General features: G+C 31.4%; 1 long non-coding RNA gene across 1 annotated transcript; it reads right to left on the bottom strand.

Moving 5' to 3' along the window:
• Window positions 1-386: 386 nt before the first annotated feature.
• On the bottom strand, window positions 387-886 carry LOC131656878 (uncharacterized). The gene is made up of 2 exons (XR_009300351.1): window positions 796-886; window positions 387-662 (listed from the first exon to the last, which is right to left on the bottom strand). It is a non-coding gene; the product is annotated as an uncharacterized LOC131656878 (long non-coding RNA).
• Between the last annotated feature and the right edge of the window lie 10631 nt (window positions 887-11517).

Here is an 11517-nt window from a genome sequence, read left to right as displayed (position 1 = left end):
GCGATTTTGACTAAGTTTTAGTCTTGAATAATATATGTTTATGTTATAAGATGTCAAAATCATTTTAGAAAAAATGAATATAAAAAAACTTGTAATATTTTAAAAAAAACGATTTTGAAAAATCTATTTTCAAAATTACAAAGAAAAAATCCATTTTAAAACTGAAACATACAGGCACTATATTTTTTGTTGTTGTATGGTGTATTGAGTGTTGCATTTTTCATATAAACCCAAAATGTGGTCATAAAATTCGGATTAATAATAACAATAATTTCCAAAAACAAATTTGACATGTAGTCAATTTGAATAATTTGGAAAATGAAATAATTCAAATTATGATAATCAAGTAATTTCATCTCATTTTTATAAGAGTTGAATACAAAAGATGAAGCAATCTCACCCTTTCTTATTATGACTTTATGTATTATTCTCATCCAAATACAGCAACTAATCCATTATTCAGTTTGTAATTGAAGGTATTGGACTAGGAGTTTTATTGGTTGATGTTGGTTGAAGGTGTGTACATGAACAATGGTGGGCAACACATACGACAATAAGTGGGGATGGACATGGAAATTTTTGCCTAATACAATCTTGAGGTGTGTTACAGCTTGAGTCTAACTCCTCTGTCACTCTCACGGCCTGCAATTCCATATGCATATCTACATACACAAATGATACAAGAAAATAAGAACAATGTTGTATAAAAAAATATGAACAAGTTTATTGGTATACGAAGTGAAATATAAAAAGACAATACATCAAAGAAATTCCAATAATAAATTAAGTTTAGACCTGATACAATGATTAAAAATGCCAACAAAAATGCCAATTGCAGAGAAGAATTTCTTGAAATCTCCATTTTTTTTCATTGAATATGTTACTTAGAAGCATGTTTATATAGACTTGGTGAACTCATCTTTAACATTAAATATCATTTATTGATGCATATGAAAGAAAGTGTAAAAAGACTAAATAAGATTTACTAAACTTTAAATATTTTAATGTATGCATGTTAAAATAGACTTGAATTATAAAATATTATATTTAAAACTTTTCCTAAAAAATAATTGTATCATATGCATATAAAAATTATAAAACTTCAAAATTAATTAAAATATAGTCAAACGGTGCTTCCACATTTAATTTTAAATAATTCTTAAATATAAAAAGCATCCATCATATATAATTTTAGAAGGAATAACTACATAGCTTTAATTAAAATATGTTCTTTAGAGTTTTTCATGTTTTGAGATGCATACAATAAAATAAATTTAAATTAATTATATATTATATTAAAGACATATACATATATACATTTTTGACAGGTATTTATAACATATATGATGATGTTTAAGATATAGTCAAACGGTGCTTTCACTTTTAATTTTAAAAAATTCTTATATATAAGAAATTAACATCCATCATATATAATTTTAGAAGGAAAAAATTACATTTTTTTATATTAAAATGTGAATAATAGGATTATTCATATCAATAAGATGGGAACATGTGTGCTTATAATATATATAAAGTAAAAAAGTTTGAATTAAATAAATACTAAATATTTTATTCATGACTTATACATTTTTATGCATGTATTTATGAGGAATTCTTGCATGGAAACACATCTAAATTCATATTTATAGACACATCTAATAAGAAGAGAGGAAAATTTTAATTTATTTTAATTTTAATTTCTTTTTTTAATTAAATGTATGGGATGGAATGGTTCTGATAATAAAGGAGAGAGACAATTTTGTATTTATTATTTAATTAATTTAAAATTTATGATCAATTGTGTGTAAGACTATTTTTTTATAGTTGTGTCTACCTAAGAATTTTCGTGTATTTATACATACTATGATAAACTATTATGACACATATCTTAATAGGCTTAAATGCAGTTTTGATCTTCTTCTTTGTTTTTTATAACAAAGTAGTCCCCATTTAAAAAAAAAAACTTTCACATCCTTTCTTTTGAATTTTTTTGGGATTATTTTGGTCCCCTCTCAGATTTGACTATGTATGACGTGGCTTTGGAGATTTTGACCAAGTTTGAAAATCTTTCTTCCACATTATTAATTATCATTTTAATTAAAACAAAGTAAACAAAAAACATTTAAAACTATCATTTTAAAATATGAAACTGAATAAATAAGGAGAGGCTTCCATTGTAAACCCTTCTAACCCACAAGGAATATTCACAATATATACAATTTGAATCAATTTAAAACCATCAACAAGGGTGTCACATCTTCATAAAAGCTTCACAATTAAATGTTCTGCTCCGTAACACGAGTTCTCAAAGGTTTATAATTCAGTTGCTCGTTAAACACAACAGTAGTATAATCAGTTTTCTCGCAGCGGAATTCATAATTTAAAACATATTTAATAATCTTCATAAAACATAAATCGAGTTTCATAATTCACAAGTCATAACTCAAAACATCATAATCCCATGAAACGTAATTTATCAAATTCAAATAACTAAAAGTGAACATAGTAGTTCCAAACACAATAATTCTCGACCCCGATGTTACGTATCAGAGCAAAGCTTCCTTTATCCTAACAAACGGTAAAAATGACTCCACGAAGCTATCCTCTAACTTCGATGAACTATTCCTGAATACCTGTGCGTTACCCGCGTGGAGGAAACATTCAAACAGAAAGGGTGAGTATTTCATAATTATTATATAAGTCATAAGGAATAAATATTATAGTGGTATACAAATAATAAAGTATACATATACTTATACAATGTATCCTCATGCTCCACATACTTACCCACACCTGTACACCATCGTCTATTCACAACCTCATCATACAATACAATCACAATCATCATTTTAATCGGTCACATCACAATTAATCAATCATCATTAACTCATGCAATATCAGAATCAATGCAATGCAACACCAATAGACTCATACATGTGGTACCAACACTTCACTGATGACTCGCTCATCGTTCTCCAAAGATCCCCACAATATGATCAATTTACGCTTGGAACTAGAGCACTTCACAATATTGCACTCAATCTGCACAATGAGATTAAGGGTCGTCACTAGACCAATGGTTCTATAAACATAATTGGACTATTGTCCTACAAATATGCTATGAATGCATGATGCTTAACGTCACAAAATCAATGACCACGGCTAGTCAACATAGCATCATCATTCATTCACCAAAATCATATCATTATCTCAAATACACAAACTTCATAAACATCTTTGTCAGCTCAACGCATAATCATCAATTATCATGTTATCAATAATCACAACAACATTCATCACAATCAAGTATAGAAATACACGAATTTACAAAATCAAGTTCCATACAAATTGTCCTATAAACCTACCCAAACGCGCATAGCAAATTTCAGAAATTTCTTAGAAATTAGAGTAAAATATAAGCTTCCATATTCTAAAATCATTTTTCAAAAATATTAATTTTCGTCCCAGACTTCCATGCTAAGTGGGCTCCCTATCGCGCTAAGCGCATTACCTACTGACTTGACCTTTGTTTTATTTTCAAAAGCACGTTAAGCGATCTCCATCGCGCTAAGCGAGGTCTACGATTTCTGCAAAAAGCCCTGCGCGACCTGCATTAAACCTGTCTCAAAATTTTGTCCAAAAAAAATTTTTAATCATTATTTTCCAGTGATTTAACGTTTATTAAACTAGTTCTAACATGGATTAATTATCTTAAACACCAAACTACAAACATTCATCATACCTCCAACAATCTTCATCAAAGCCTAGACCCTCAAATCCATAAACATGGTGGATTCGACTCTAGTTCACATGATTATTCACAAATACAACAATCAACAATATCGTACATCATTTTAATCCTAAAATCCAAACAATTCATCGTGCTAGTTCATCAATATCATCAAATTCATCATAAAATCTAAAACCTAAAACCAAACCTACAATTATAAATCCCTTAGGGCAAACATAATAATTAGGATAACCCCCCTTACCTTTGGTTATTGGGTATTTTGAATCTCTTCCTGAATTCTACGGTTGTTCTCTTATCCTCTTCTTTCCATAGCTCTCTCTTTCTTCCACGCTTCTCCAAAATTTTACGATTAATAAAAATTCTCTTCCTTTCTTCTATTTACTTAGTTAGCATTAGGATCCATATTAAGATATTCCTAATATGCCCTTACTAACTCCACCTCATATTATGTCCTTAATTTTATTTTATTTAAATCATAATGCTAATTAAAATTATATTATTTTATTATTCTAACTAACACCTTAATTCCACTACTCCACACATATATCAACATAAGCATCACACGTCACATAAACATCGCATATACTTATCGATAAATCATAATGACTTTGATAATCACATCAAAACATCAAATAATGATTAAATAATTAAATCTAATTACCGGGGTGTTACATCCATCATCTTCCCTAGACCCAATTTGTAGCCCTTACAGCCCCTCATCTTCTTCCCCAATTCGTAGCCATTGGAAACCCTAAAAACCTAATTTTTGCATGCTTTATTCATCTCTTTCCCCAAATTGTAGCACCTTCAATGCTCTTGACCATGTTACAATATTCAACATTCAGTAGTCGCTCGTACTCTCAATCCACCAATGGCGAATGTAAATATGGTCTTCGATGCCCATTGGTGATAGCTTGGACATATTTGAACCCAGGGTGTCACTTTTTGGATGTCGGATGTACAAGGTATTTGTTTGTTATGTAAGTTATGTGTTCTGCATTATTATGAAATCCAAAAAATCCAACTTTCTTCTTCTTTAATTCTAGATACAAGGGTATAAGAGATGCAATCATTTTGTCTGGTATGATGAGGAGATGGGTCAAAGGGCCAAGGATGTAATAGCTTTAATGCACGAAAAGTTAAACCAATAAAAGACCAAGGTTAATGAAGCAATCATTATAGAGGAAGAATTAAAGTTGAAGATCAAGTTCTTGAAGATGATAAACAAATTTACCATGGGGATGAATACATGGTTGTTATTGGATTGTTGTAGCAAATGTGATCAATAAGAATAAATGTCTTAAGTTTGTTTGAACAAAGTTAAGTTAAGTATGTTAGGTTAAGTAGATTATGTTAGGTTAAGTTGATAACGTTAGGATGGGTCTGTTAAGATGTAATGTTCAGATGATTATGTTAAGTTATTGTTATGTGCTATGAAATGTACTTGATGTTATGTTGCAATATCAAAGTTGTTGTTAAGCTAAAAAACAATTTGGGATTATGTACTGAGTTTTAATTTGAACACAATTTACATTAATCAATTGATATTTGAACAAGATTAGTTCATGACATTTGAACATTAATCATTTGATAGTTGAACAAGATTACTTCATTACAGTTGATAATTAAACACTTGATTTTTGAAAAAAAGTAACACATGATATTTGAATATTAAACACAATAAAATTGCTTAATAACATTGCATAGAGTTGCATTACATTGAAAGTTAGTACAAAAATGTCACAACTTTGTTCATGACAACATAGGTCCTAACAATTACATTACATATTTTAAAATGACAAAACATACCAAAATGACACAAAATGGCACAAAACATAGTTCACGACATAAAACACAAACTTGACATAAAATCCATAAAATTATATTCTTGGGTAGGTTGTGAATGACACAAAATCTACACAATATTCATAAAAATACGAAATGCATTATATAACATAATATTCAACATATTTCATACATACATATATATGTATTCTCCAGGTTGTTTTTTGTTATGCCATACGCATGATATTGCGTGGGTACAAGGGATATCAGACAAGTTCCATTTCCTACAAGCACATGTTACATATTTAAGGTTCACACAATAGGTTTCAATACCATTTGTTACCCAAAATATTGACATGTCATCATCACCATGCCAAGTGGGAGTCTATCTTTTAGCGAATCTCTTATTTCTCTTAATCATTAACTGAATTCTAGTGCACACATCACCAACATATTTAACCATCAATTCCTTTTTATGGGTAATCCTATTGGTCAAGTAATATTAATACCTTCTAAAAGGGTGATACTTAGTTTATTCCTATATCCTAGGATTGCCCTATTGAAAGCTTCACACATATTGTTTACTTGAAGGTCACAATTTTAGTAAGTCTTAAAATGTGACATGTTCCAATATTTAGCTGGCACATGTTTCATGTCATTCCAAACAACTTCATTCAACCCTTTGATCCCCAATATTGCCTTTTCCCATCCTTGAAAAGTTGTAGCCGTTACAACACTCCACAATACCTCTTTCAATTCCATTCCAGGGTACTTTTTTTCCAATTTCCATACAAATGCTTCACACACAGCCTTTGTTCCACATGCTCACTTATACCTTGAACAACTGGGACATGACCTATTAAATCACATTTACAATCACAATAAAAGGCATATATATGGTGTACAAACAATTTATAGCAAATGAATAAGGTAAATTACCTTTTGTTGATGTGAAATAAATGTATACGCTCTGTGATTTATGCTTTGTAGGTCATCAAGCAATAATTTCAAGAACCACTCCCTAGAGTCATTTGTTTCAGTCTCTACAACAACATATGCTATTGGAAATTTCTGGTTATTTCCATCCCTTCCCACAACTGACATCAATTACCCACCAAAATCTCCTTTAAGAAAACTGATCGGGACTTTATAAGTCTATCGGGATACTAACTGCAAGTATACAGTCTAGTCGTTTTAGTTTTAAAAGATATCGAACCCACAGAGACAGAGGATCAATATAGTACGATCTTATGTTACTATGTCAGCTAAAGCTATCGATTTCTTAGTTGTTGGGAACAGAAACTAAATATAATTTTGAGAATAAGATGTTAAGAGTACTTGTATGTAATAGTCGGACGTCCAGGTTCTATAAATTATTTGTATAAATTAAGTATGGAAACACTTTTAGAATACATTATTTGAATTAAAAACTCTCTTCTCGCACTCTCGTGTTTATTGATTTAGATTATAAAATCAACCCTAAACTTTGCTCTCGCTAAATCATTTAATAACTGAAATTACTTTTTGAAAATCAAATAAAATATAATCAACTCTAAAGCGCTCTCGCTGTATTTAGAGTTGATGTTTGATATCTACTATCCGGTAAAAGACCTCAAACTCTCGTTGTGTTGATTATTAACCTTAGTTTGTAATTTACTTTCGTAACAAAACTATTTAATATTAATTCTAGAAATCAAAACCAGAAATATGTTTAATTAGTTTTTAAGCCAAATCATTATCGAACCCGTCGGTTCAGTGACCTTACATACCAGAGCGGGGGAATTGAACAATATAATAGTGAAAGCATATAAATTAGAAACTTGGGATTAACTGCAAAAACTAGAATTATCTTCAAGTACCAAATATTGTTCAATATAGAAACAAAATTATTCTTTGATTACACTTGAAATTCAAAAATAGCAACAAATCTAAGGTGCATTAATCCCTCAATGCATGGAATTATTGCTTTGAATGGTAAAATAAAAAGGATGGAAATAAAGGGTGCAAAGAAATTGAAAATAGCAGTAGGAACAAAAACTTGCAGAGAACTCAGAAAATCCAATTGACCGAAGGGAGAGAGAGGCTTCAAGGTTGTAACTATCCCCCTTATATAATATGACTGTACGACCTTAATCTTCCTGGAATATAGGAAGCATCACTTGCATCGTGTGAGAATTCGTCAAACTGGGCTTCGTTTATGTTAGGTATGGGCTTTACTGGTTTAATTGAAACAAAACTTGTGTCGTGCGTAACCATGGTGTGCCGAAGGGCACACATTTTTCTTCTATGTCAGACGTAACACCAGCTATGTTGGTCGTAACACTTCTGCTTCAAAGCTTCTTTAGCAGACACTTCTTTTTCATAGCAGAAATGTATTATTTTTGGTTGTTTGCTCTTCATTTCATCATGTAGCTTCATTTTGGCTTAAATAATTATAAATACTTGAAAAAACAATAAAATACTAACCTGAAGCAATATATTAGATAAAAACGGGGGAATAATTCATGTAAATTAAGCCCTATAGCGGGGAAAATCTGAGATCAAAGCCGATGACTGACTTGACTCATTATTCCAATGAAAGTCGCCACCACACTTTATTGATTCCAAAGGAAATGGGAAAAGAGCGAAATAAATCCCAAAAATAAGGAGAAGGTTTTAAGCACCCCTCATATCTGTGATACTACACAGGAACCTTTTTGAAAATCTATGTTTATTAAAAAAGATTTTGTGTGCAAAAGAAAGGTTTGTTTTATTTTTTAAAAGTAAGATCGGTAAGACATTACATCTTGTGCCTACATACCTCCTCGGTGCAATGGAGAAGTCAGAGCTAATGTAGTTCCACTTAAAAGGGAAAATGCTTAAAAGGAATAAACACTTTATCATTATAAGAGAGAATACTCAGCCATTGGTCTTAAACATGAGAACAGATGGAAGAAGGGCTCCAACTTGGTTAAAATCAACAAGTATGCCACTAGGTCTCTCAAGTGGAAAAGGTTCTATCATATCATTCAAGATCAAAATCGTGGTGTATTACAACTCACTACAACAATTAATCGTGTCTAAACTTCTGAAGAAAAGCCACTAAGGGCAAAAGATATTTTTAAAGAAAGATTTTTAAAAGAGGTTTACAAACATAAGAAGATTTTGGAAAAAGGGAGAAAATTTTGAAAATCTAAGAAGGGGAGGAGATGAAGGGATTATCCCAGAGCATAAAATAAAAGCTAAGGAAAAGAACGATCTAACCAAATAAGAAGCCAACACTTGACATTAAGATCCAAGGCAGATTTCCCATCCTTTGGACTACCAACACTAAACCAACAGAATACCAATAGGGGATCCAGATGAACTTGATTATCTTTTAGCACAACTTGCACCAAGACTTTGGAATACATCATAAAATCTTGACAAAATTGGACAGAGTAACGGCTGTGTACAGATGAATTCCTTATCACAATGCCTTGGAATTGACCATCAAGGACTTTCGAGGAAATACTTGCATACACAAACAGAAAACAATCCAATGCCTTGGAGTAAACTCCAAGAACTTCCAGGTAGAATAACAGTATAACAAGGTCCAGAGGTGCTAAGTCCAAAAGGTCCTGATCTCCAAAGTGCTCGGGATAGTAACCAATAGTCCATAAAGAGCCTTAAGTCCTTTTTTATTATTTAAGTTGGTTATTAGTGTTTTAGCACAAAATAAAATATGGTCCAAATGGAAAAAAGGAAAATAAAGGAAACATAAACATATGTCCAAATGGACAAAAATAAAATAGCGGAAACATAAACATACGTCTGTAGCAGCCGGCCAAAAATATTCGAGCGTTTGCACATTCGAAATACAGAGTCGCCACCAAATTTTATTTATCCCAAAAGGGAAGGGAAAATAATGATAAAACCCACGAAGAAAGATAAAAGGGATAAGATAGTTATGATAACCAAATTTAGGGTTCGGGAGTCGGTTAGGCAAGGGGAAGGTATTAGCACCCCTCACCTCCATCGTACTCGATGGGACCCATTTAATTAATCTTGTGATCGTTTGTTAGCTTGAGTTGTACTTGCATTTTTGTTATTATGAGGAAGAAACAAAATTAAAGTTTTTATTATCGTGCTCGCCAAGACATTTGAGTCTTGTGCCTACATATCTTCAATGGAAGAATCAGAGCGATTGTAGTTCGAAAGAACTACGGATTTGTTGGATGATTTTATGGGTCTAATCGCACTTGGGCGAGAAGACGATTTTTTGAATGTAGTTCGCACTTGGGCGAAGAGAAGATGAGTTTTGAATTGAAATTGTTTTATGAAAAAGTGGAATTCAAGCATTTAAACAATGGCTTAACGGCCATAGCCTAAAATACTTGAAAGAGCATTTGCTAAATTGAGCTTGATGAAGTTTTTAATGGGATACAAGCATTCAAACAAAGGCTTAACGGCCATCGCCTAAATGCTTGCAAGAGCAACTTATACAAGTACGTACAAACCCCTTTTGGGAAATGAAAGAGATTGAAACAATTTGAGTTTTTGAGAAGTCTTTAATGGGATACAAGCATTCAAACAAAGGCTTAACGGCCATCGCCTAAATGCTTTAGAACAACTTGTACAAGTACGTACAAACCCTTCTAAATTAAACCATTGCAGACTAAACTCGTTTTGATTGGAAAAAGGAACTTGGTATTGACCAAGATTTGTTATGCAAGAGATTCTCACTTGGGCGAATGAAAGGAATTATTCGATGAGTTGAAATTGTTTCTTTTTAGAGTGTTTTTTCTAAAGAGGCAAATCGAGTTTGAATGAGTCCCCAATGGAGTCTAAGCATTCAAACAAAGGCTTAACGGCCATCGCCCAAATGCTTTAGAGAAACTTGTACAAGTACGTACAAACCCCTCTTGATTCATCCATTATAGACCGAAACTCAGTTCAATTTATTAGAATATTCTTTTATATATAAAAACAAATTGGAAAAGAGAAAAAAAAAAGAGTTTGGTATTGACCAATATTTGTTTATGAAAAAGGAAAGTTCTAATGAGTTGAAATTATTTAATTTGTATGTTTTGTAGAAAGATCGGACAAAACGAATTTTAGGGTTTTTTAATGGAATCTAAGCATTCAAACAAAAGCTTAACGGCCATCGCCTAAATGCTTTAGAGAAACTTGTACAAGTACGTACAAACCCCTCTTGATTCATCCATTATAAACTAAATTCGATTTGATTAAAAAACGTTTTGTAGAGAAAGGTGAGACAAATAGAATTTTAAGGATCTTTAATGGAATCAAAGCATTCAAACAAAAGCTTAACGGCCACCGCCTAAATGCTTTAGAGCAACTTGTACAAGTACGTACAAACCCCTCTTGATTCATCCATTATAGATCGAATTCGATTTGATTATTTTTAAAGAAAACTTTGGAATTTTGAAAGTGAGGAAGGAGCATTTTTTTAAGAAGACGCTTGGTGTTGACCAAGATTTTTATTATGACATGTTTGAGTATAAAGTGTAACGGGAAAGAAACTTGATGTTGATCAAGTGTTTGAAGTTATATTAAAACTGATTGATATTATCGCATATGCATTTCATCTTAATTAGAAAGGAATAAAGTCTAAAGCGAATGGCGAGAGAAAAATAATAATCAAACACAAGATCAAGCATACGAGAATATGACAAACAAATTGTACAACAATTCTAGCAAGATTATTTATAAGAGATAAGGAACTTAAAGAAAATATTTTTTGATCATTCGAAATGTTTTTTGAAAGAAATTTCGAACGTACATCTAAAGACATAATATTTTTTTTGTCTCTTTAATTTGATAAATAAGAAAGGAAAATTAAATATATTTTTGTGATTTTTTTGTTTATCATTTTTCAATAACAACAAAATTATTAAATAAAAAAACTAAACAAGGAAGATGTATATGGGCCAAGGTGTCATACCCCGAAATTTGCCCGATCAAATCCGCGTCTTTTAATTCATCAAGGGTCGAAATTA

This window comes from Vicia villosa, linkage group LG3 (genome assembly GCF_029867415.1).
Source record: "Vicia villosa cultivar HV-30 ecotype Madison, WI linkage group LG3, Vvil1.0, whole genome shotgun sequence".
Lineage (NCBI taxonomy): Eukaryota > Viridiplantae > Streptophyta > Magnoliopsida > Fabales > Fabaceae > Vicia > Vicia villosa.
This window is presented reverse-complemented; position numbering and strand designations above follow the sequence as displayed.